This window comes from Suncus etruscus, chromosome 3 (assembly GCF_024139225.1).
Source record: "Suncus etruscus isolate mSunEtr1 chromosome 3, mSunEtr1.pri.cur, whole genome shotgun sequence".
Lineage (NCBI taxonomy): Eukaryota > Metazoa > Chordata > Mammalia > Eulipotyphla > Soricidae > Suncus > Suncus etruscus.
Window position 1 is genome coordinate 22,989,805 of NC_064850.1, and position 27,170 is coordinate 23,016,974.

General features: G+C 36.5%; 1 protein-coding gene and 1 non-coding gene across 8 annotated transcripts in view; both read left to right on the forward strand.

The window, feature by feature from the left end:
* The window catches only part of LOC126003964 (neurexin-3-beta), a 1,607,127-nt gene that overhangs the window by 461,853 nt on the left and 1,118,104 nt on the right, over positions 1 to 27,170 (forward strand). The window lies entirely within an intron of this gene.
* On the forward strand, positions 8,755 to 8,861 carry LOC126005708 (U6 spliceosomal RNA). Its single transcript, XR_007494747.1, has one exon. It is a non-coding gene; the product is annotated as a U6 spliceosomal RNA (small nuclear RNA).

The following is a 27,170-nucleotide window of genomic DNA, read 5'->3' on the forward strand; positions in this document are numbered from 1 at the left end:
GAGAGATCCCCTTAGATGAGATTAAAAATGTGTAATGAGGATGCCAGTTGGTGACATCAGAAAATAGTTGTGTTGGCAGCTGTCATTGATGTTTTCTCTATCTGACTTGTTTCAGCAGATAAGGAGTTAGAAGCCCTATGAAAGTATCCTCATTTGAACTTGGAGAATTGTTAGAGCTCATAAATCCCATTCAAAATTGAGAAATTTAGTAAAGTGGTAGTAGTAGGATTTAATGCATCTTCCTTGCAAGTGGGAAAACCTGGGTTTGAGTCCTGACATTGAAAAAAAGGGGGCTGGGCGGTGGCGCTAAAGGTAAGGTGCCTGCCGCGGGTTCGATCCCCCGGTGTCCCATATGGTCCCCCAAGCCAGGAGCAACTTCTGAGCACATAGCCAGGAGTAACCCCTGAGCGTTACCGGGTGTGGCCCAAAAACAAAAAACAAAAAAAAAAAAAAAGAAAAGAAAAAAAGGCAAAAAACCCAACACAATAAAAAGCATTTTTCCTAACTTTTGGTTACAATGGGCATCCTTTCTTTTATGTATTGTTTGTTTTGTTTTGGGGAGAAACCCAGAAGTGTTCAGGGCTTATTCTTGTCTGTGTCCTAGAATCACTTCTGATGGGGCTCAGAGAACCATATGGGGTGTCGGGTTTCAACTTGTGTTGGCTGCATGTAAAGCAAATATATATATATGCTATATATTGCTGTAGCCTTGCATATTTGATTTATATGTCTGACCTCTGCGTTGCATATCTTATTTGTGTCTTAGTTGCAACATTGAGATAAGATCCTTCTCTCTGTCTTAGAGTTCTTTTTCATCTTTAGATTTTTTTTTCATTCTCATAAATGAATTCACTATTGTTCATCTTTTTTTTTTCTTCTGCACATTCACTCTTATTTCAGTATGTTCTTGTCTTCTTTATTTTTTTTCAAAAATTCATCTTGCATCTTTCATTCCTTTTCCTCTCTACCACCATTTACCTAAGCCAACACACTTCAAACTCCTCCTTGGACAAATAGATAACATAGAACTATTATGATTACAAAAAATACTCAAATTAATTTGTGCTCTCCTTAAAGTATTAACATTACTTAAACTATCTATCACCTCACACTTCTTTTCTTAAGTACCTTTAGTTTCAGTAGATTCTGAGTCCATAAAGTGTAGATATCAGTTATTGATGCTGCTTTGGAACTCACTTCAATATTCACATTGTGCTTCTGTAAGTCAGCATCTATATCCTTTCTATAAAAAACTTAGTGAACTAATTTATGAGTCTGGATATTTGGAAAAGACATTGCTTATTTTATCTGTGAGTTTAGAGAAGAGGAGATAGAGAAGTCATCCGAAACTGTATTGTGATCTACACAGCACACTGATTAAAGAAAGAAAGGAAAGAAAAAGAATGCAATTATATATAAACAATTATATATAAATAATATTTATAATATATATCTTATAAAGCAAGATGTGTCCAACATGATATGCCACATTTGAGTGCCTCTGGATCCAGAGTGATCTACTCATCTATGATTTATCATCTAAGTAACCTTAGATCCAAGGTCAATATTAAAATGCTGAATGCTTTTGGTTCCTAGTACCATTGATAAAAGGTCTATCCCCACTGATAGGACTATTCAGGCCCATTAGTTCACTGTGGATATGTGAGCTCGAGTGTCTTAGATGACTCTCTGGCCTTTCTGTTCTATGACAATAAAATGAGGTGATTAATTTCATGCTCTCTTAGGACCCTTCCAGTTCTTAAACTGTGATGACATTCTCAAATGTCATCAGTTTGGCAATATCTTTCTTTATCTTGAGTAGAGGGCTAAAGGTGACCCTGAAGGGCAGACAGGAATGAGAGTCTTTATTTCTTAAGTCTGCAGAGATTCCAGAGTTTTCTACTTTAATGATGTTGTCATCTCTGACTTATTCACATTAGAAAATTAATAATGATAAATAGTGTATGTATTCCTTGACCCATTGTATACATATCTAAATTGGTGGACTAATAGGTTGAATATTGGACTTTTTGTGATAGGGACTGTATATTTTACATTTCACTGTTTTCTTCTCCTTGACAGAGAAAGGTGACCCCCAAATAGAAAGTTCATAATAAAAATATCCCACTTATTTTTATCTGCACCTTATTAACTCATACATGATAACCACATAAGTTATCAGACTTGAGCTTCTCCTTTGTTCTCTTTTGAATATCCGGATTTCCTTTTCCATAGAATTGCAATATTTTCAAAATAAGTAGTTCACAACCTTTTTTTTTTGTTTTTTGGGCCACACCCACTGACCCTCAGGGGTTACTCCTGACTATGCTCTCAGAAATAGCTCTTGGCTTGGGGGACCATATGGGATGCAAAGGATGCCAGGGATAGAACAAAGGTTGGTCCTGGATTGGCCACATGCAAGGCAAATTCTTTACTGCTATGCTATCGCTCCGTCCCGTCCACAAATTTTTTAAGTCTTAGTTCACAAGGTTAGTATCTGATGCTCTTGAGCACATTTGCTATGGTTATCTAAGAGAGGATTCTTGGGGACTGAGATCGTAGTAATCTCAGAGTTTTGAGGAACTCATGAGGACAGTCTAAGAACTTCACTGATATTTGAAATAGCTACAGCTTAGTTTGAGTATGTGAGGTTTTCTACTTTAAGGAAGTTCTTGGCTAGTTTCTTTGAACCACGTTATCCCTAATCAGGGCAGTGTATCCATTAAATACAGTGACACAGTGGCCATTCATATTTATTACATTGTGGCTCTATTATATTTGCCTTCGCTAAAATATGCCTAACTGTCAACAGACATCTGCCCATTAAGTGTGCCATAAATTGAGATGCTGCTAAATTATGAGAAACAAATGCTTCAAAACACAGCAGAAAGCGATTGCCATCAACTTCATTACTGCCTTTGGCCTTGGGTGTCTTTTTACAGATAGATGAAACCATTAACAACAGTTTGGATGAAGTGAGAAGGAAAGCTCTAATTTTTGTTGAGAAAAAAGTATGAGCCTGCAGCAAATATTAAGGCATTTCAATACTCACATCCATCCTGCAAGTGGCATATTATTAACTTCATTTTTTGATGAAAAAATTAAGAACTTTTATTTCAAAAATGGGCAGGTATCTAAATATCAGAGACTGCATTGAACCCCTGGAATATAAAGCATTAATTATAGTCCTTTTCATAAACTAGTTCTATTCTGGTATCTGAGGAAGATCAAACAAAAATACAGAAAAATGAAGCATGATAGACTAAGTGATACTAGAATTGAAGCTAGTTGGAGGAGTAAGATTCCCCAGTTGCTCCATCCAGAGGAGTATTCCAGGAAGGAATCTCAAAGAGGCAATGGTTATTTCAGTAAGGTTCTGTGTAGATGGACTTTAAGACTTAGGGAGCGAGAAGAAAAAGTTTGCAGGGGTGTTTTAGAAGTCATGATTGCGGGACTGCCAGGGCAGTTGTGAAGAACCTAGTATGCTCTCCTAGCAGTACTCAGGGGACTATATTCTGTACCAGGAATTTGAATCAAAGTCTGCAGGCAAAGTTTGACACTCACATGCTACTTTTATAATCAGAATTCAACAATTAAAGAAGAAACTTCTTGAGATGGCATATCTATCAAAATTATTCAATTAGGGCCAGAGCGGTGGGACAAGCAGTAGGGTGTTTGCCTTGCATGTGCTAAACTAGGACAGACTTCGGATCAATCCCCCAGCATCCCAGATGGCCTCCCAAGCCAGGAGCAATTTCTTAGCACATAGCCAGGAAAACCCCCTGAGCATCACCGTGTGTGGCCCAAAACCAAAAAACAAACAAAAAATTGAAATTAAGTTGTTGAAATGGCCCATGTATAACTGCTGTTCTAATATGAATATTAGAAGGTAAAAGTGGAAATGATATTCTCAAGGGATATACCAAAACAGGCTTTTCTTCAGTATAAGACACTGAGAATTTTTATCTATATTAAAAAAAATACTGCCATACCATGCATTTCCTTGGTATAAACTTATTTCAAAAATCTTGGTCTAAGGGCCAGTGTGTTAGCAGTGGTAGTGCATTTGCCTTACATGCGGCTGACCCAGGATGGACCTGGGTTCAGTCTCCGGCATCCCATATGGTCCCCCAAGCCAGGAGCGATTTCTGAGTGCAGAGCCAGGAATATCCTGAGCACCTCTGGGTGTGGCCTCTAAAAGCAAACAAACAAAAATTCTTGGTCTATATTTAAAAAATGGCAAGAAATAGTGTATTGGAAAAGGTATGGAATCACCATTGCAGATCATGATTGTTGGGAATGTAAATTGATGCAGCTATTATGGAAAACAGTTTGAAGACTCCTCAAAACTTAAAGATTGAAGTGAATTATGTTCCAGAAATCCTTCTTGCTATATGTATAATATGAGAAAATGGATTTGAAAAGATGTATGTACCCATTCAGTTACCACAGCAATATTGAATAAAATGAAAATGTGGAAATCATTTTAGTCTTCTTTTGATTCATTGCTGTATTAAAGAATGGGATTTAGAGATACAGTGGATTATTACTTAGTTATTGAAAATAACAATGACAACAACAATAAATTTTGCCATTGCGATGACATAGATAGCTGTTATTCTAAGTAAAATAATTTAGATTAAAAATACTGTATGGATTTGCCCATATATAAAATAGAAAGAAACAAAACAATAAACAAACATAAAATAAACCTATAGGGAGCTGGAGTGATAGCAAATCAAAGTAGGTAGTGCATTTGCTTTGTATGCAGCCAACCTAGGTTTGACACTAGCATCCCATATGGTCCCCAGCTACCAGGAGTGATTTCTGAGCATAGATCCAGGTGTGGTCTAAAAACCAAAAAGAAAATAAAAAGCTATAGACTAACAAAATTGTAGTTACTGGAGAAGAAGGGTAGGGAGAATGAACCGAACAAGGAAAGGGAATCAATTGAGTGATCGTGAATGATTGACTAAATGTTGTATAGATGTAGGAGTGATGTGGAATACTTATCATTGTTAATGTGTAAAGCTAGATTTCGGAAATGTGTGAAAATTGTAAGCCAGGTTTATATAATGAATGAATTGATTAAAAACTAGGGAAAGTCTTGCTAACATTTTATTTAGAAACTATTATCCAAATATGACCCAAATACACATATAAGAAATAGAAAAAGTAATTTGGATTTTATCTTTTAAGCTTGAGTATTATATTTGTTAGATAAATGAATTGTGATTTTTCTCTTGGCATATTAGGGTCAAAAGATTCCACATAGATGGAGGCACTTGCTTTGCATACAGCCAACCCTGTTTGATCCCAGGCACTGAGTTATTCCCTAAATCCCCTTATATTGAACTAGGAATCTCCACCATCTCACTTCATCTAAAATTGGCTATATATATTTGAAATTAAATTAAAAATATATTTCCTTACAGATAATAAAATTATGTTTTGAATTCTTCTTCACTCTAAACTCTCACTTAGTCTTTACAGTAATGACACACAAGTCTAAGATATGTGTTGCGTGTTGTTTGTGTGTGTGTGTGTGTGTAATTTAACTTCTGATTCTGAAAAATTTCTCTGCTTTTTCAAAGGTTCTCTTTCAATCCAATGTTGATCTGTTAAGGGAAAAACTGCAATCACAGAAGTTTCAAATAACCTAAAATTATATAGGCTAAAGCAGAAATAAGTATAAAAGGGATATTAGAGAAACTTATCTTGACTATAGGATGGAGGTTCAGCTATTTTCTGAAACAACTCTTCCATTTCCAAGTATTTTTTTAAAAAAATAATTTCTTTATATAAGCATCGTGATTGCAAAAAATGTTTGTAGTTGGGTTTCAGTCATCGAATGTACACCACCCTTCACCATTGTAACTAATCCACCACAGTATTCTCCATTTTCCTCCTACCTCCACAACCTGCCCATCTTTGGAACAGATATTCTTTCACTATCATTGTCATGGTAGTTGTTGCTATAGTTCTTTTCTTTTTCTTTCTTATTTTATTTTATTTTGTTTTTTGAATCATACCCGGTGATGTTCCTCAGGGATTACTCCTGGCTATGTGCTCAGAAACTGCTCCTGGCTTGAGGGATCATATGGGACACCAGGGATAGAACCCAGGTCCGTCCTGAGCCAGCCACGTGCAGCCTACCACTGTGGTATCGTACTGACCCAACATATTGTTTTTATTTTTCTTAAATTCAACAGATGAGTGAGACTATTCTGTGTTTCTCTCTCTCTTTAACTTATTTCACTCAGTATAATAGTCTCCATGTCTATCCATAGATAAATTTCATGGCTTCATTTGTCCTGACAGCTGTATAGTATTCCATTGTGTAGATGTATGTTCATTTTTGTTTGTTTGGGCCATATCTGGTGATGCTCAGGGGTTGCTACTGACAGGCTCGGGGAACCTGTGAGATATAAGGGATCAAATCTAGGATCATCCCAGGTCATCCGCATGCAAGGCAAATGCCCTACCACTGTGCTAATGCTCCAGTCCCATGTACCAGTTCCTTTAGACACTCATCTGTTGTTGGGCACCTGGGTTTTTTTTCCAGATTCTGTCTATTGTAAATAGCACTACAATGAACAAAGGAGTGTGGAAGGCATTTTTGTATAAAAAGTACTGACAGAACTTAACAAGTAAAAAGATCTAAACCCATCAAAAAATGGGGAGAAGAAATGAACAGATCCTTCCCCAAAGAAGAAATACAGATGACCAAAAGACACATGAAAAAAGTGCTCTACATCACTAATTATCAGGAAAATGCAAATCAAAACAACAATGAGATATCATCCCCTGCCAGAGAGACTGGCACACATTATGAAGAACAAGATATGACATGGATGTGAGGAGAAAAGAATTCTCATTCACTGCTGGTGGGAATGCCCTCTAGTCCAGCTTTTCTGAAAAACAATATGATATTCTTTAGAAAAATTGAAACTGAGCTCCTATATGATCCAAAAATTCTATTTTCAAGTTTTAATGAAAAACAACAACAACAACAGAGACCTTGGAGCAGGCAGTGAATTGCCTAATGATAGAATCTTTAGTACTTACTTTGCTACCCAAATAGTTTGGATTTTTTTTCAAAAAAGTATCTGTGAATGGTATCATGCTGTGCATAATTTATTTAGCTGTAGAATTATCACTTTGTATCAAAGGTAATTGATCAACCCCCAGTAATTTATTCTTTGTTCGGCAATTCTTACTTGAACGTTGGCAATTGATTCAGAAGAAATATAAAAGTAAAGGTTATGCATCCATTTCCCCTCTCTTTATCTCTCATCATGCATCCCATATTACCCATAGTGACAAATTTTGTCAAACAGAGAGATAATTAGAGTGACAAGTGGAGCCAGGACTTAGGCTGGAGCTCCTGGGAAGGAAGACTTCTGAAAAGGGCCCCTTCTGTGAAAAGTTGGACAGTTATTTCCCTGACAAGAGGATGCAATGTTTCCTGGAGAAGATCATTTCATGCTTTTTAGCATGCTTAACCTTTGTAGCAAGGTCTTCTCATCAAAAATGACAAACCGCACCAGAGTCTTCTGAGAGGCCAGTGTATCAGCAGTGTTAGAAAATCCCTGGGATTAGCACTCTGCCCACTTTGTGCCTCATGGGACAGAAGGCTTTGTGGCTTCCAGATTGCAATCTTCCCTGCAGGACACTTGTCTGGGGATTCCGGCTGTGCCCCACTTGTATCTATCTGAATATTTGTTCCTGCTGTTAGCCAAAGCACATACTGACATCAGCTAAGTCTAGCACATTCTTGATCTCCATCAGCAATACTGTCAAGGAAAGATACCAGTTCTGACGTTTTTAGTTAAATTTTACCCACCATGAATTCTTCCTTTCTGAATCTAAGGTAGTGGCTGGTTCTTATCATCACCAACCATGACAGGAGGGCATTGTTCATGCTAATCTCATCTCCAGATGCTGTTTTCTGTTCCCTCTTATCCTATTGCCCAATCTGAATCAAAACTTCTTTGATTGGCAGTTGAAAAATTCCTTAAGCAGCATAGAGCTTCTTGCTGTGAAAACCTGCAAAGATAAGGCTCTTTTGAGAAGAGAGGTCAAAGTGGGGAAAGATTAATGAGGAATTGTCTTGTTAGCTGTATAGGTTATAACAATTTTTACTGGGTTTTGGAGATGAGGGTGACTCATTAGAATTTATGACTTTATTATTACAGTCTGAAAAAAAACTTCAAATATTTTAAACCAAAATCAATAATGAATGTAAATCCTTCAATAAAATACTGAAAATGTGGAATCTTTGGGAATATTTACTGTTTAAATATGCTGTTCTAAATGCTTAGCAGGGGTTCACTTATTATTTACTAATAGTAGTAAATAAGTTTAATTTAATGGGAGGAATCATACTCACTAGTGCTCTGGGGCTCTTCCCAGCTTGGTCCTGAGTGGGGATAGTGAGATGAATGCCTCACTACTGGGCTTGCTTGGGAAACCACATAGGACCAGGAATAAAAACCAAGATGCACTGTGGTGTATATGCAAAATGGAATAAGAAATAATGAGCTTGTGCAATTAGCTGAAAATTGAAAATAAATAGAAGATCTTGTGTTCTACAGTCAGAAAAACAAGGTCAATACCAGATAATTTGTGTATATAGAATTAGAGCTTCAGGTAATGGGAAATAACAGCAGTGGGCAAAAGTGGCCTTATATTACAGAAACCAAATGCCAAATAAAGAGAGAGGTTATTGAGAGCAAGCAAGAAGAGAAGGCCATGCTCGCTTTGGCAGCACATATACTAAAACTGGAACGATACAGAGAAGATTAGCATGGCCCCTGCACAAGGATGACATGCAAATTCATGAAGTTTTTCATATTTTAAAAAGAAAAAAGAAGAGAAGGCCATGGAGTAATATAGGGTTATAGATTGGGTTTCTTTTTGGTGTAGAAGCTCAGTAGCTATATAAATTTAAGGCAATAGATCCAAATCTACTGTGAGCATAGTACCCAGTCTGTAACAGTTAAATATTTTCTTGTCAAGGAATCAGGTTGGAGGCTGGGAAAGAAGTTGGAGACATAAAGACATAGAGTGGTGGCATTGGTGGGTGGCACATTGTATGCCTGAAAACCATTGTAAGGAGCCAGAATGATAGCACAGTGGTAGGGCATTTGCTTTGCATGGCTGTCCCAGGATGGATGTGGATTCAATCCCTGGCATCACATATGGGCATATGGTCCCCTAGACAGGAGTAATTTCTGAGTGTAAAGTCAGAAGTAACCCCTGAGTGTCACTGGGTGTGGCCCAAAAACAAACCAAAAAAAAAAAAAAGAAAGAAAAAGAAAACCATTATAGCCAATTATAAAAATATATATAAAGGAAAAATATAGTCTTCAAATCCAGGCCACTGATATACATATGCAGGCAGAACCTCCCTGAAAGTCCCCTGAGAGTCTCAATATAGGTTATTTTTATTATAAGATAACATCTGAAAAACAAATAACAGCTTGGTTAAGTAACTTGCTCAAGGTGTTTTCATTCTTCTGGGATATCTAAACAAAAGCATGTTCCTTTTTTGAGATAGCTTCTCATGTAATTTGGGGATCTATTGACTGTTTATTTAATATAAATATAATATTTAATGTCCACATGTCTGGGTGAAATCATTCACAGCCCACATATCCCAGAACCTTTAGCTCCTTCGGCGGACAGATCTGAAGAAGCAGAGTGTGGGCATTATTTGAGTGTGTGGGCCTTGTGATAATGGAGTGGATGTGGAGGACATGTAGTCTGAGAGGAGATTATATTTGGGAGCTTTGTGTTTGTGAGGTGTCATTCTTTTAGGATCAGTGTAGTCAATAGCCTACAAAAACCAATGTCGTGGTGTTGTTGTTTTTTAATAAGTTAGCCCTTTTGTTTTGGCACTTAGTATTCTAAATATATCTTTATCCCTAGAAACTATTTTTTAATATCTTGTTTTAATATTTTTCTTAAATAATAATTTAGGAATTGTACAGGATTTATTAAGCCAATTATTTTTCTAGGTACTACTGTGCCATGAAATCTGATATATAAAGAAGTAATTATTTTTAAACACACCCAGCAGTAATCAGGGTTTCTTTCTGGCTTGCACTTTGAGATCACTCCTTTCAGAACTTAGGGAACCATGTTGGTTCCTGGGAATCAAATCTGGGTTAACTGCATACATGCCAACAGCCCTAACTGTTGTATTTTCTCTCCAGCCCAGAGTTTCAATTATTCAAACTTATTTTGATTTACCACTCCTATGATTTTTTTATAAGTCTCAGAATAAGTACTAATTTCATTTGCCTGTCCTTACTGTTGTGGTTTATAGCAGGAAAATATTAAGGAGAGGCTGTTCACTCTGTAGGCAGAAAAATGCTTTAAGTACCTGATACAAACAGATTATGCCTCTTCAAACAGGATTGCATCAGGACTGCAGTACCTCCTATGGCCATTGGATGATGGAGCATTCTATGGATCATGGCCTTTGTAGTCAGTGGTATGTCACAGTGTATTTGTAAAGGGTGAATGCTTTTTGATAATTTATTGGTGGGGAAAAACTAAAAGGAAACATCTCATCAAATGACGTGCTTCATTTATCAAAGTGTCTCTAGACTGTATTTAAATAACATCCTTTAAGGCCTGACTCAGTTTATCTTTGGCCAGAAAAACATCTCAGATTTCCGTAGACATGCCAGTTATTGGCTGATACAGAATTGTTGAGTAGTAGATCTGATCAGAGTTTTAAAACACATATATTCTGGTTCTGATTATTTAAAAAGAAAAAGCTGAAGTTCATTATGCTGGGGGTGTCACATTTGCTCCATGACTGTTAAATGACTCTATGCTCGAGAATAATCCCAGGTAGTACTCAGGGGTGTACATACTGTGCTGGAAATAGACACATAGTTGTCCAAAAGCAATAGTTGAAGTTAAGAGGGGCTGTATAAGATGTTCAGACTATTCAGGTTGCCATAAAGGGACAAGCTCTGTACTTTGAATCTTGGACCTGGCTCTCTGTCCTAAAGCAATATCAAGAATTACTCACTCTATGCCTTTGAGATAGTCTTTCTGAATAGCTCATAGCAGGATACATCTGCAGCAGGATTTAGAACCTTTGCATAGACTTGGTTGGTATTTGTGGGCATTTTTTTAAACATGTAATCGTCTCGTTATTTATTGCAATAGTCTAAGCAATTAATTCACAGTTAGCAACTTATGGACTGGAAAATCTCATTATCTCAAACCTTACATTATCAACACATCTGCTTAAAAAGAGATGTTTAAAGAAGTAGTCTGAATATCCAGATTGCCGATTCTCTTCAGGAAGTGAAAATGGGAATACCAGTGAAAAGCAATTAAGGAGGTGGTGTCGAGGTTATAGAAGCTACTGAAATTCATAGTGTAAGGAAGTATACAGAAGGAATGCATGTTTATTGAGTATCTACTATGTGTCAGATAGATTCATTGCTTGACTTAAAGTGCAGGGGGCATTGGTGTCATTTAAAACTGGATACAAATCCCAGCTTCGTAACTTTATTGTGTGGTTGTGGAAGGGTATTTCACCCTTCTGCCTTAGTTTTATGATCTGTGATACTTTCTACAACAATTTCAGTTACTTAGATGGGACTATCATTTTTCTTTCTTTTTTTTTTAGACTATCATTTTCTCACTAGAATGTTATATCAGCTATTCTCAGAATAATTTGGAGAGAGGCCAATGTAGGGTTTAAATAAGATATGTACAAATCTCACACAACATGTATATTTTTTTAAGTTACTTGACTTAATACATGGCAGTATTGCTATTACCATTTAATTGTAAAACAAATTTTAAAAGTTTATAATATAATTATATTTTAGATAATTAACAAAAGACCCAAATATTGAATAATTTGATATTGTCACAGAGTTTGAAAGTATTGGGGAGAGAATTTATTAAACATGATCTCACTTATATTTTGTTGAAATTTGCCAGTCTTTAAGATGAGAGACTGGAGATGGGATTAGTTGCTCTGGAGGGAGAACAGAAGAGGGAAATGAAATGACTTTCCTGTTTATCTACCAACTCTGCTCATACTCTGTTTTGGTAGTCCTGGCAGAAAAAGCATCCGAGAAATAAGTTGAGATAGAAGCAATATTTTAAGTGAATTCAGGATATAGAAGAGCAGTTTATATCCTTTTGCCCTTTGCTACTAATTGAAGGAGAAGAATAGAAGATTCCATGTACGAGAAAAAGTCCAGAAAAGCATAAAAATGGGTGCAGCTTGGAACTAGACTTTACCTTGGAACTAAACTTTGCCTTATCAGTGTTTCTATGCCACAATTCTCTCCTAAGAGCAATTCACACACACACACACACACACACACACACACACACACACACACACACACACACTCACACACACACACTCACACTCACACACACACACACACACACACGCACTTACTTTACTTTATTTGGAAACAAAAAGGGCTTTATTTATTTACTTTCTATGTATAATAATGTTTATTCTTTTGAGAGATAGTTATACCTGCTGAGATCAGGACTTACTATTAACTGTGTTTAGATTTAAATCTTGAAAGGACTTGGGATACCATATACCGTTATGAGGATTAAACCCAGTCAATCATATGAAATAAAAGCAAGTACTTACTATAATCTCTTTCAAGTCTAATACAATTAATGTTGATATTTTAATTGATATTTAAATTTTTAATTGTTATTTTATTGATACTATATGTACAAGCTATTAATATTTATACTTTGGGCATATAATATTAATGTAAATCCACAGATATACCACCATACCAATAAATAACTAGCACTCTTGAAATTTAATTATTTTCTTCATTAGACAATGAGATATCAAGTCTGTGATGACTAAATGATCTGAAATTAATGGGATTAACTCCTTACTACTATACTGCAGTTAGAATTCTATCTGGTTCAGAGAAATGCGGAAAGGCTTGATTCCTACCAATCCTTCTTGTCACATGGTTAGGATTTCCTAAGTGGGCAGAAATGGGAATGTGCTTAAAGAAGAATCATAAGGGAGGTCCCTTGGCTCAATGCCAGCCTCTTGACCAGTAGCAATGATCACAATAACCAGAATTAGCTAAAGAAGCTAATTTCAGTGCTATTGGTATCAGAAGGGGAAGCACAGGAAGAATGAAACTCAGTAGGAGAGGCTGGTTCTTACATCCAGGCAGACCCTTCAGTCACTTGAACCCATAGGGTTTCCTAGGGATAAAGACCTTTTATTGTTTTTCACTCTTATTTTCTTTGCCTCTTCCACACACCCTGGTGTTTCATATTTTCTCTTCTTGATCCCTTTAACAGCTCATAATCTTTGGCCAGTCCACCTTGAACAGTTATTCCTTCCTCTTTTTTCTGGGGGGGGGCACACCCGTTTGATGCAGAGGTTACTCCTGGCTAAGCACTCAGAAATTGCCCCTGGCTTGGGGGGACCATATGGGAGGGATGCTGGGGGATCGAACCATGCTCCTTCCTTGGCTAGTGCTTGCGAGGCAGACACCTTACCTCTAGCGCCACCTCACCGGCCCCTCCTTCCTCGTTTAATTAACTTCTCAGTTTTGATCCAACAATAGTATTTACAGGTTTCTTTATGCCTCTTTCCTTTTTTTTTTTTTTTTTTTTTTGGAGGATTTAAGCTGAGGACACCATAAAAAGTGAACTCTCCAATGCTTCAAGGTGTTGGGTGTCTCAGGTTCTGTGGGTCAAGGATCAGGATAGTCTAAGCTCCTAAGGATTCTGCAAGCACATTGTCTAAGCAGAAAGTTAAGCCTTTTTTTTTCTTTTTCTTTTTCTTTTTTTTTTTTTTTTTTGGATTTTGGGTCATACCTACTGCTGCTCAAGGTTTACTCCTGGCTCTGCTTGGGCCATCATCTGGGATTCTGCAAAGAGGAATCCAGCTCAGTCACAGGAAAGGCAAAAACCCTTCCTGCTCTGGCCAAAGTCACACATTTTGATTAGGAGAACTAAGAAAGAATCTTGGCATCAAGAACAATATCAGACTTGGTGACTAAAATAGAAGAAGTGGGGAGTGCAGAACTGAACTATGAGAAATGATTTGTCTATGACCTAAAAGACTCTGCTTAGCTTTGTGTTTGCCCTGTGGGCTGGATGGGAATGAAGCTTGACATCAGTCTCTCAAGAAGCTCAGTGAGGTCATTCTCTGTATTTATATATTCTCTCTCTCTCTCTCTCTGTCTCTCTTTCTCTCTCTCTCTTTCTCTCTCTCTTACCTTTCCATCTTCTCATGTCTTCTTCACTGTTTTTCACCTTTCATCACTTCTGATCTATATAGATCCCTTGAAAGTTCACCTTCCCTAATTGCAAACATCCTTAACTTTCCAGTTCTTTACACTACAGTGGTGCTCCTGGGACTTTGTGAGCAGTAGTGTACTGCAGCTTGGTCTGTTAGGAAAATAATTTAGTCTCTTATCTCTGATGAGAGTATTCAAGAGTATCAGGAAGAAGATTCATCAATAGCTGTCATCAGTGAGCTATTACCAATAATTTGGGTTATAGATCTTTGTTAAAAATAATATTTATTTGTTATTGGGCTAGAGTGGTGGTACAAGCAGTAGGGTGTTTGCCTTGCATGCACTGATTTAGGATGTACCACAGTTTGATCCCCTGGTGTCCCATATGGTCCCCCAAGCCAGGAGCAATTTCTGAGCATAGAGCCAGTAGTAACCCTTGAGCATCAATGGGGATGACCCCAAAACCAAAAATATATAATATTTATTTGTTAGGATTGTAAATGTTACATGATTTCAGCATAAAATACTTGTAATGTAGATGCATTTATCGCCTCAGCTTTTTATATATATACTTCTATATTTTATATATATATATGTTTAAAATATATATTTTATATATATTTTTATATATTTGAAGTTAACAAAACACCACATAGAGCATCATTTTACCAACCTGAAATGACTTATTAACATATTTCTACACTTTATTTTATTTATTTGGGTGATCTGTATGTACAAATATACCGTAACATTTTAAATAATTTTCACTTGTTTTTGTAACAATTTCTAAAATTTCAATATGTCATATTTTCATAATTATATGATAATTTCAGATGAAAATGGTGTCATATCTTTTCTTAAATCATAAACCAAATTTCCAAAACTATCATCTTAATGACTTCACATTAACTATATTTGCCAGCTATTTCCTCAGTAATGGTGTTAATGAGTCACTCGAAAAATTAGTTGCTTTAAACACAACGACATTAAAATTTAATTCAGAGAGATCTTTGAATGGATGGGCAGGATATCCTGTTCTGCATGGCATGAAATGCCTGGACAGAGCTGCATGTTTTGGGGATCAGTAGAAGTGAATGAGGGAATGCCATTCTTTTGACAGATGGCAGGAGTGATATTAGGAATGTGGAAGCATTTAGCACCTTCTGAGGGATTAGTCTGTGCGACTACATTCCCTGGGTCAAAGGAAGGCATAGGGTTATCACACAATGGAGTGGGTAAACACACTTATATAATCGGGTGGATGCTAGTACAAAGAGACAGGTAAACGTATGTAACTCAAAAAGTTACGAACAAGTCGCCTGTCTCCTATAGTCAACTATCTAATATTTTGCTAATATTCATAAAAATATTTTATAAAAAATATAGTTATTGTTAACACCTCCATATGTCATATATACCTTGAAACCCTTCTAGCCACACAGAAAGGCTCTTACTAAGGGCTTTTGAGCTCATAGATGTATTTAATAGCTTCCTGTTCTCTTCTACCTATCTCGGCTCTGTGGTTCTAATGTATCTTCCTATAATGCTGCAACTCATTAGATTTCTGACACGTGATGATTTTGCTTCACAGATTGCATGTTGCATTCCATTAGATCAGAAACCAGTTCTCATTTTAATTCAGTGGATGCTTAAGACTTTTATCAAAGAAGAACTTAAAGGAATAATGCCTAAGATTTGACAGGACAGTTTTAGGAATTATGAGTTTCAGAACCTAGAGGTGAAGTAGAAAAAATTTGAGGGTTGTTCATCCAGGAGAGACTATGGGGTATATCACTAGGAAAGACACTAGGAGTCTTCAAGGATAGTAATCTACAGAATGATTGGACCCAGATTTGTTTTATATTGTTTCGTTTTAGATTCTGATTTACTGAACTTTAATTTTGTAACTATATTTATTTTGTAAGTCTAGAATTTTTACTACTTGAAGTTTATCATGGCTGAGCAAAGTGCTCTGCTTAGGAATTTGATATACAAGGGATTATTTTAGGTTATTTTCTGTTTGTTTTTTAATACTTGGGCTTCTGTTTTTTTTTCTGTATTTTAACTGTATTTGCTTTTGGCTGTATTTAACTGTATTATATAACTGTATTTGCTTTTGGCTGATATTTATTTTTTGAAATTAAATCTACTTTACAAGTTATACAATATGTTTCAGGCAGACCAGGAACATGTGTTCTCTGCCTCTTGAAGCCTGACATATTAAGATTCTCTCTCTGTCTCCATAATCTATATTGGGTGTAACCCCAGATGTGCTTAATGTTAACAACTGGCTGTCCACTTAGGGATCACTACTGGGTGTGTTTGGGAAACCATGTATGGTACCTAGGATCAGAATCAGGTGGGCTGTACGTGAGCAAGTTACTTACCCACTGTTCTATCTCTTAGGCCAAGATTCAGTGCTTATTTTTATGACAATAGATTCAGTAGACAGGTACCCTCAGTTTTTCCATCAAAGATCAATGAATATTTTTTTATCTATTTTCTCCTCTAAGTACAAAATATTTATTTAAAAATAATAATTAAAATTTTTTTCCTAAAAAAATTTAGTTTTTTATAAATTTTAAATATTTTCCAGGGCAGGATTTTCCAATGTCAAGCATTAATGAGTTAGTGTTGTAAAAGTCAATTCAGGGGCCAAAGCGATAGCACAGCAGTAGGGCGAATTTGGGTTCAATCCAAGGCATCCCATATGGTTCCCCAAGCCAGGAGAGATTTCTGAGCGCAGTGCCAGGAGAAACCTCTGAGTGTCACCAAGTGTGGCCAAAAAAAAAAAAAATAAATAAATAAATAAATAAAAGAGTCAATTCAAAGTACCAAAAACTAATTTAAATTGACGAAATTGAGGATTGATAGTACATATTATATTCCATAGAGAAACTTTTTTCTGGAAATAATTTTTAAGGAATATATTATGCTAAGTCAACTATTAGATTAAATTAGTATAATATTATATCAACAATTACATTAAGGTACTTCAAGCATTAAGGAAAGATAAATCGATTTTGAAGATCATGGAAGAATAAAGTGAGAGAGACATATTTTAGAAATGTAGTAGAGAGCTGCACATTGCCACTATGGTTTTTACTACCATCTGGCAAGTATCGATTGAGAAACTCTCATCTGGTGGGCACTTTGATAAGAACATAGACTACAAAAGGTCAGAGGACTTCAAAGCCACCTTAAGGATAATAGGCAAGTGCCTCCAAGAGTTTATAATGACATGGGTCAATTCAACCAAGTTCCTGTATCAATGATCCTGTTTAAGACAAAAGATTCATGGGAGCAGAGAGATAGCACAGCGATAGGGTGTTTGCCTTGCATCACATCCAGGACTGATGGTGGTTCAAAACCCGGCATCCCATATAGTCCCCCAAACCTGCCAGATTGCTGAGCACAGAGCCAAGAGCAATCCCTGGGCACCACTGGGTGTGACCGCCCAAAAAAAAAGATTCAATGTAGGAGGACAAGTCAGTGATGGAGAGGGGGAGGATTGTGAACCATATTTCAGTCAGAAAAAGAACTGCATAACTCTAACCCTAGAAAAAGAGAGTAGTCAGGATTCCCACTATCGTGACAGAGTAACTTCTGCTAGGATTGGATCAGTACATAAGTATTTGTTCTATAGAGGCTTAAGAGACATAAAAATAAGTAGGACTCAATTTCATCCTTGAAATTCCTTACTTGGACATAGAGATCTTAGAGTGTTTTGAGATTAGAAGCAGAATTATTTCCTTGGTACTCTGAGCTCCAATGCATTCTCTAAGCTGACTGTAGAAAATCATGACAAATTAAAACAGTAAAATAATAGTCAGGGGGCCAAAGGATAGCACAGTGATAGGGCATTTGCCTTGCATGCAGCTGACCTGGGATGGTCTTGGGTTTGATTCCTGGCATCCCATAATGTTCCCCAGCCTGCCATGCGCTATTTCTGAGCACAGAGCTAGGAGCGACCCAGAGCATTTCTAGGTGTGACCCCCCCCAAACAAAACAAAACAAAACAAAAATAATAATAGTCAGTATTGCACCTATACATGGGGAAAGCCCAGAAAGCTTCTCCAACTATATTGGTGTTTCTTATTAGGAATGTCCTGGTCTCTGGCTTTTTATTGAGGATTTTTTTTTTTTTTGGGTCCGCACCAGCTATGTTCACGGGTTACTTGAGCTCGGGATCACTCCTGGTAGTGCTTGGGTACTGTATGATGTGCAGGAAAAAAAAAACAACTGGTTATCTGTGTGCATCGCAATAACCTATCCACTGTACCCTCACTGTATTCCCATTGTACTCTGGTCCTCCCTTATCTGTCTTCTGGAGCTGGTGGCTTCCTTCCATCAAGCTGTGTATAGTCTCTCCAGACTCACAGCACTAAACACCCAGCTGCCTGGTATAGGGTGGAATTATTATATGGGTAAAAAGCAGACTAACAGAAATAAGTATAGGGACATTTTCAAATTAATTTCAGAAATCCTGTCTTGACTATAAACACCAGCTGTGGGTTTAAGTACTGGCATTCTCCATTCAAGAATAGCATTTCTGCCCTAACGAGGTGGGACATTACGAAGCTCTTATGTTATTAGATTCTTGGGTATTACAAATAATCTGCAAGGGAAGCAGAGGATACATTCCTCAGGAGAAGTGATTTTCTGTAGTAGACACCCCTTTCTACTTCTCACACTATCCTAGTTTCATTCCACTACCCTGGTATATGTCACTGAGGGGGTCTGGGAGATACATCTAACCAGGAAAGCTAATAAGCCTTAGCAAAATTGTTCCTTAGTACTGCTTCAAAGAAGTTAATGGACTTCTTGACTTCTAAGGTTTGGGGATTCCCAAGAGAATTGACTTGTTTTCCATCTGTCACTACTACTATTACCACTAAATAAAAATAGTTAAGCTTCAATGCACAAGATCAGGTACAAGTCAATGCTTTGTAGTAGTTTTTAACTCTCAAAGACTTATACCTTATCCATTGTTGGGCAACTACAAGGGCATGCTATTTATGCCACTAAGTACTAGGGATGAAGTAGGAACTCAGGTAGCCAATGGCTCTGCTACATAGGGAGCTTGCAATCTAGAAGATCATATGAAATGGTTGGAAATAATCTAGTAAAAAAGTGTCTCTCCAAAGAGAAATCTCTCAATCAGTTCACCTTGGAAGAAAGGCCATCACATTCAACTGAGATGAGTTGATGGAAAGCTTTACACTTTTTCCTTCTGGACTAATTCCAAGACTTAACTCTTGGCAAGTGTCTTTGCTTAGTTCTCATCTGGGTATGAATTCCCAGCCATTCAGTGAAGCCAGGACTACCTGCTAAGAAACTTGAATTCATCCATCTACTTCTCATTTGTTTGTTGTCTGGCCTACTTTAGGGGGCAATTTAAGCTTTGAGAGATTCTGGAAAGATATGAGCAACCCAGATGTTTGCCTCATATTTTCTTATCATTGTGGCTTTCTCCTTTTTTGAATTAGGATTTTTTAATTTTATTATGTTCTTTTCCATTTTACCACTATAGTTGTTTTTAGGTGGGTTTCCTTTTCTTTCTTTCTTTCTTTCTTTCTTCTTTCTTTCTTCTTTCTTTTCTTTCTTTTTTCTTTCTTCTTTCTTTCTTTCTTTCTTTCTTTCTTTCTTTCTCTTTCTTCTTCTTTTTCTTTCTTTCTTTCTTTCTTTCTTTTTTCTTTCTTTCTTTTCTCTTTCTTTTCTTTCTTTCTTTCTTTTCTTTCTTTCTCTTTCTTTCTTTCTTTCTTTCTTCTTCTTTCTTTCTTTCTTTTCTTTCTTTTCTTTCTTTCTTTCTTTCTTTCTTCTTTCTTTCTTTTTCTTCTTTCTTTCTTTCTTTCTTTCTTTCTTTCTTTCTTTCTTCTTCTTCTTTCTTTCTTTCTTCTTTTTCTTTCTTTCTTTTCTTTCTTTCTTTCTTTCTTTTCTTTCTTTCTTTCTTTTTCTTTCTTTCTTTCTTTCTTTCTTTCTTTCTTCTTTCTTTCTTTCTTTCTTTCTTCTTTCTTTCTTTCTTTCTTTCTTTCTTTCTTTCTTTCTTTCTTCTTTACTTTTCTTTTTTTAAAGTCAGAGCCAGAAGCAAAGAAACATCCCATCAGGAGAATACTGAGAAACCAGATAGATGAAGGATCCGTAAGTAGGCAGAGTGCTGGGTGGAATAGGCATTGTCTGGGAGGTGCTCAGGGCGCTATTGCACCAATAGAAGGAGCGAGAATATTGCAGCCATAAAGTGAGAGTCACGTCGATTGTGAATACAGATTGGAATTATAAAGATGCAGAGTGGAAGTTTCATAGTAATATGCTGGCTATGTTTGCCTTATCCTCTTCTCCAACCTGTCTGCAAATCCCAAGCCTTGCTCTCTGACCACATCCATTCTCTGTCAGAATTTCTCCATTATAGCACAACAGGTGTAGCTGCTTTATCTTTTCTTTTCTGCCATGACTCTATTTTTTCTGTATTCTCCCTAACTTGATGGGGAAGGCTTCTAACCAGAACTTAGTCTCAGAGTATTAGTTATGATAAATAATACATCTTAAATTATGTATCAAGAAGTTTTGAGTTATGAAATCCAGGTCTACTTCCACAGTCCAACAGTTTACTACTTCTTTTCTTTTCTTTTTTTTTGCCACACCCAGCATGCTCAGGGGTTGCTCCTGGCTCTGTGCTCATAAATTGCTCCTGAATGCTCAGGGGACCATACAGGATGCTGAGGTTGGCTGCGTGCAAGAAAAAACACCCTATCTCTGTGCTATCGCTCTGGCCCCCAGTTTACTTCCTATATTTACCAATACTATTAATTAAATGAGAGGATGCATTTATTTTTTCCAGTTTAGACAAGTATGGGGCCTACTTTTAACTGACAGAAGGTTTTCTCATCCCATTGTAACAATCAGAGTTCTATTTTCAGGAAAGAAGGGAGACAATAATTATTATTGGGTAAGTCATGGACAATATCTATATATGTATTGCTTAAATGAGTATGCAGGTTCAATACCCATCACTACCATCACACCTAAAAATAAATAATAGAATGTTTCAGAGCCATTCATTTTGTCATCAAACAAAGGCCCTTGTCTTGATCCTTATTTGCTTCCTGATATCACATATGATTTTCCAGGCATTATCAGGAGTGATCCCAAACATAGAGCCTAGAGTTATCAAACGTTGTGGTCTAACACTATCCTCCAACTTAATTTTTATTTTTGCTTGGTTATAACATTGTTATCCTTGTTATTTCTAAAATTTTAATTTAACATATTGGACAATTTAACATATTTATTAGAAAACAACTGCATATTGAGGTTGCATTGTTTCCACATATAAAGATGTTGGGGGGACTGAGAGGTTAAATTGTAAACAGCAAAGATATTTCTTGTCAAATATCTATTCAGATCCATTGACAAGTTTCAGCCTGCAGAGACATGTGAAAGTATGATGAATATGGCCTTCACTAGGTGGAAGGTTCTTTTCAGTTTACAATGATATTGTGCATTTCATGGAAGTGAGAAGAGGAAGTAGTATTTCCTATAAGTATTCTAGGAATACTTCCTCATTTTCTATCCATATTTCAGTATCCCAGTGCAGAATTCATTTCTTCCTTGTTCTGTTCTTCCATCCTTCTCTACTTAAAGAATAAGGAGGAAGACAAGATGGAGGAAAGAAGACAATAGATTCTTCAATCTATGTGTGGATGTGCAGAGAAGCAGCTGGTGAAAAGCTAAGTGTCATTCAAGAGAATAAAGTGTCTGAGGATCTTTACCTTAATTTCTAGAGAAACACAGGTTGCCTGTGAATGGAAAGCAGCTTCATTGCAACAAATCAAGTTGTCAAAGGGCTAATGCTTTCCTTATGTTACTTCCTATGAAAGTTATCTCTTTTAGTCAGCTTCCTGGAGGATGTGAGGACATCTGGCTATTGTTTACTACTAAGTCTTCTTCCAGAGGAGTCAGAAATATCTGAAAAGGCTGTATTTGGACAGGCCATGCAATAAGACCTCTACACATATTGATAGGTATGGTCCCAAGCCAAGCTTTCTTGGGGATTTGGCTCTCTATGTAGAGACAAGTTAAATGATAGTCTAATAAATTGTTTCATGTTGGATTTTAGCAATTTAGCTATTTGCCCATAAGGATTAGCATTAAGCACTAGACAATAATGAGAAACTCAATTAAGAGTACTTTCTGATTTAGAGAATGTAAAGGTTATAAATAAGAAAGGGAACAAGCCGTATCACCTGCTGCATGTACATTATATAAATAGCTTGTTTTGCTTAAACATTAGTTAAGCAACATTAAATTTAAAGATGTTTCCATTTAGCAGACATATAACATGTGCTATACAAAGATTATTATAAGTTTGACCAGATTTTTCTCCTAGCATAAAAGAAATTTCTTGTTAGGGCTTGTTTTACAGATTGATCACAAATTCTTACAATACATCAATATTAGAAATCATGTTTCTAGAATAAAGTTTTTATTTCATTTTGCAATATTATTCTTGTCACATTTAAAAAGTAATAAAATTTGCAGGCAAATAAAATGTTCAGTTTCTCTATTGTAATTTATTGTGTGGTCTATTTATATACAGGCTCTATAATAAGAATAATCTTTGTTTGGTTATAACTCCTTAATTTTCCACTTTAAAAGAGAACAGCTTAGTTAAATAAACTTAAGAATCCATTAACCAACTCACTAATTAAAGTCTAGTGACTCTTAGATTGTCAGTCAGAATCACTTCTTTATTTAAATTGAGTTTTATTTAGTTTATTGCTTCAATTATAGTGAGATAGAAGAGGAGAAATCTTATGTCATCGGGCTCTTCCCAAAGTGTGATTTTTTTAAGATCACGACTTCAAAGGCAAAAAGGCTTGTATATAAATCCTAGTTTCCTCGTTAACCAGCCTGCCTAGTTTTCTCAAATTAATGTAGCCTCAGAGCCTTGATTTCTTTTTCTGAAAGTATAGGTTGTGCATTCTGCTGTCACAAGTTATCACTGAAGATGACTTTCCTCCAGTCTTTCTGTCGTTAGAGCTCAGATATAGATTTTTTTTTCAGGAATTGAATTGAAGAGTGTAAGTTCTTTCAGTATTGGTGCTTTGTTAGAAGCATTCCATCAATATTTTGCTAATGCTTTGTTAGACTATCTTTTATACATCCGGGAAATCAATGTTATTGTTCCTATGGCTGACTCCAAATTCTTTTCTTGTAGCCAAAAATTCGTTGAGCCTCAGCACATGTATCTAACTAAGTAATTTATGACTAGGTTTGTCACAATTTTAATGAGGTATTGCACAGGTAACCCAAGAGAATTCTCATTACCATTCTTGATGCCAGATACTTGGGAATCATCCTTGACTCCATGTTGTTTTCAGTAACACTAAAGTGCAAAACATATGGATTGACTAGATAATTGAGACAAAAGAGAAAACAAGGCAAGTGCATGAATATGAAGTGTCATTATGATATGCAGAATATTTTTATCTTGATTCACAAAATATTGAGATGTGTTGGGATGGGCTTTCAATGAATGTCTTATCAAGTATGTAATATAATATAATATAATATAATATAATATAATATAATTAATATAATATAATATAATGTAATGTAATGTAATGTAATGTAATATAATATAATATAATATAATATAATATAATATAATATAATATAATATAATATAATATAATATAATATAATATAATATAATTAAACTTATTTTTTGGTTTCTGGGCCACACCTGGTGATGCTCAGGAGTAACTCCTGGCTATACGCTCAGAAATGACTCCTGGCTTGTGGAACCATATGGCACTCTGGGGCATCAAACTGCGGTTTGTCCTGGGTCAGCCATGTGCAATGTAAGCGCCCTACCACTGTGCTACCACTCCAGCCCATATAGTTAGATTTAAGTTTTGTAAGATTGCTGGAGATCATATTGGAGATAAATTAAGGAGAATCATGCTGATCCATTCTTGGTCACGGAAATCGAGTTGGTTTAGTTTCACAGCTTCATATATTAGTGGTACATCTATTCTTTGCAGATAAGTTATGGATATACCAGAAAATTTTCAGCTTGCTTGAGGTCACTTAGTTGGACAACTCTCAGCTGGCATTCAACAGACCCAAGTTTTGTCATTTATGAGTATGTGCCTCACACATTTCGAAGTAGCAAGTACCTTGAAAGGGATCATATTTGAAGAATTTTATTGGGAAATAGAATTATTTTCTTCTTTAATTTTTGTTTTGTTTGTTTGTTTGTTTGTTTGTTTCTTTTCTTGACCACACTTGGTATCGCTCTGGGATTATTCCTGGCTCTGCACTCAGAAATCACTACTGGCAGGCTCTGGGGACCATATAGGATGTTGGGAATTGAACTTAGGTTGGTCCCAGGTTGGCTGCATGCAAAGCATGCAAGGCCCTACTCCCTGTGCTATCATTCTGGTCCCTGAAAATACAATTTTATACATGTAGGTGTTTGCACTTGAGGAGGGTTGTGACTGTCCAGCATGCAATTAATGGCAGAACTGTTACTATACACATATCTCTTAAAATCATGCCTTCTGCATACTCTGTGACACTAAGATAGGTTTTCTCTTGGGTATTCCTATTATTTTATATGGGTCTGGCTTACAAAAGGTTACAGTTTATGTATATATGTAAGTATATAAAATATATTAATATATATACATATTTTGTCCTCTATGCTGCACCTTAAAGTGCTTAGGGATTACTTCTGACTGCTCAGTTAGGTATCACTTCTGGTGAGCTTAGGGGACCATACGGGGTGCCAGAAATTGAACTCAAGTCTCTTGTATAAAGAGATCAGTGCCTTAATTACTGAACTATCTCTCTGGCCTCATAAGCTACAGAAAGGCAAGTATTCATGGAGATATTGAAGCATAAAGAGGAAAGGCTGACCCCAGCGTGTAAAATGAGTAGAGAGCTCACCAAGATCACAGATGCATACTCAGGACTTCAGTATAGCCTGCAACCTTGCAGAGAGGAGAACCCGATTCCAATCAAAACTTTCAGGACCACTTCAGGATTGGTTTCACCTTTCAGATGTAGACTCATATTTGTTAAGCCCCTAAGCACTGGTGTGTTTATGAACGGACAGTCTTAAGGTCTCAGATAGACCGGAGCTCTTTTGTCAGCATGACTTGCGTTTTACTTGTACTTTCTCTTTCTATAGAGAAGCTAAATAAATTATACTCAGAAAGTTGCTTTGTGAGTTTGGCATCAGAAGATAGCAGTGGAGGTCATCTGAAGCATTTTTGTACAGGGGAAAAAGTGATTGCTGCTGTCTACAATTTGACACCTTGTCAATAGCCCCAGAATACGAAATCTGCTGCTCAAGATGCTATAGTTTGAGCAGTGAGAAAGTCCAACAAAGCCTACTTTGTTGAGTATCCATCAACCTCTCTCACCTTCCATCACTCATCCACACTCCTTTGGATTGACACATCATATTTTTAGATACATTAACACCATTTATAATCTTATCAGAGAGCTTTTGAGCATGGAAACCAGTCTATTTCTCTGACCTACTTTGCCTATCTCAGCACTGAGCCTTTGTATGTTAATTTAGAGCTAGTTCTTAAACAGGATAGTCTTATTTCTATGATATCTATATTTATCAGGGCCTTCTGTTTTACAATCTCTAGACTACAGTGCCAGCCATAGTCTATTTCTTTTATCCTGTGCACTCAAAGGATGTTTTCACTCCCATCTTTATCCTAGATGTTTAATCACATGCAGAGTGGCAGAAGCACTTCGTAGCTCTTTCTTACATTTCAGCAACTGATCCTCTTTGGGTTTGATGTTTGAGTGAAAATAGCAGGAGGTCCTGAGCCATCAGAACTGGGTTCCAGGGTTTCTTTCACCTTTCTAAACCTCAATTCCTTCACTGTAAAGAGAGGATTACCGTAATCATCTCATGAGGATTATAGGATTTAAGAAAAGATTAAATGCCTTAATTTATTTAACAGGCATAGTAAGAACTCAAATGTTAGCTCATTGCCACTGACCAGAATGCATATTTATAAAAGATGGAATCAATGAATTTGGAATAAAGCACCAGCTTTGATACTGACAAGTCAAACCATAGACCATGGCATTATAGAAAATGAAAAGATGCCCAGTTTTTTTAGACCACGGAGGTATGCTTATGTCCTCAAAATCGTAAGCAGGTCTTTGTCCAGATTTATGAAAGTTTATTTCTAATCAAGTCAGGGTTGACTAAAGATGGTAACATCATTGCTATGGCTCAGGCTTCTCAGGAGACAGTCAGAATACATTGAGGGAGTTCTATAGGAGAGCAGCCAGAGACCTTTATAAATTTAACAAAGGCATATCTTTGCCTGCAGCATGTAGCTATGTGTGTTGACCTTTAGCAGAATAAGTTGTTACAATGGAACTACTCTGGGATCACAGCCTCACAACTTTGTTAACCTTAGGAAGATAACACCATTGACATTACAAACCCATTCTGGGTGTCTTGATATGTCAAAGTGGGAGTCCCTAGTGGAAGAGGAAATTTATAACCCCCTTAAGCAATTATACCCAATGACCTTATTGAAAAGCAAACTAGAAGAGCACTTCCATTTGCTAAGCACTTTCTATTTAAAGATATTGGGAATTGTGTCCTAAATGACATTGTCTAGAGGAGGGATGTCTGAGCACCCATGGGCATGTTCTCTTTCACTTTTGTGACTTGCTGGCATGACAGTTGCATTTCTTACCTCCTTCATATTAGTATCAGCTAGGAAGGAAATGAGAAACACTTTTTTTGTGAGAGTAGTGACTTTGTAAATTCATTATCTAGGGGAATATGTTGTCACTATGATTCTTAAGAGGATAATGAAATGATAATTG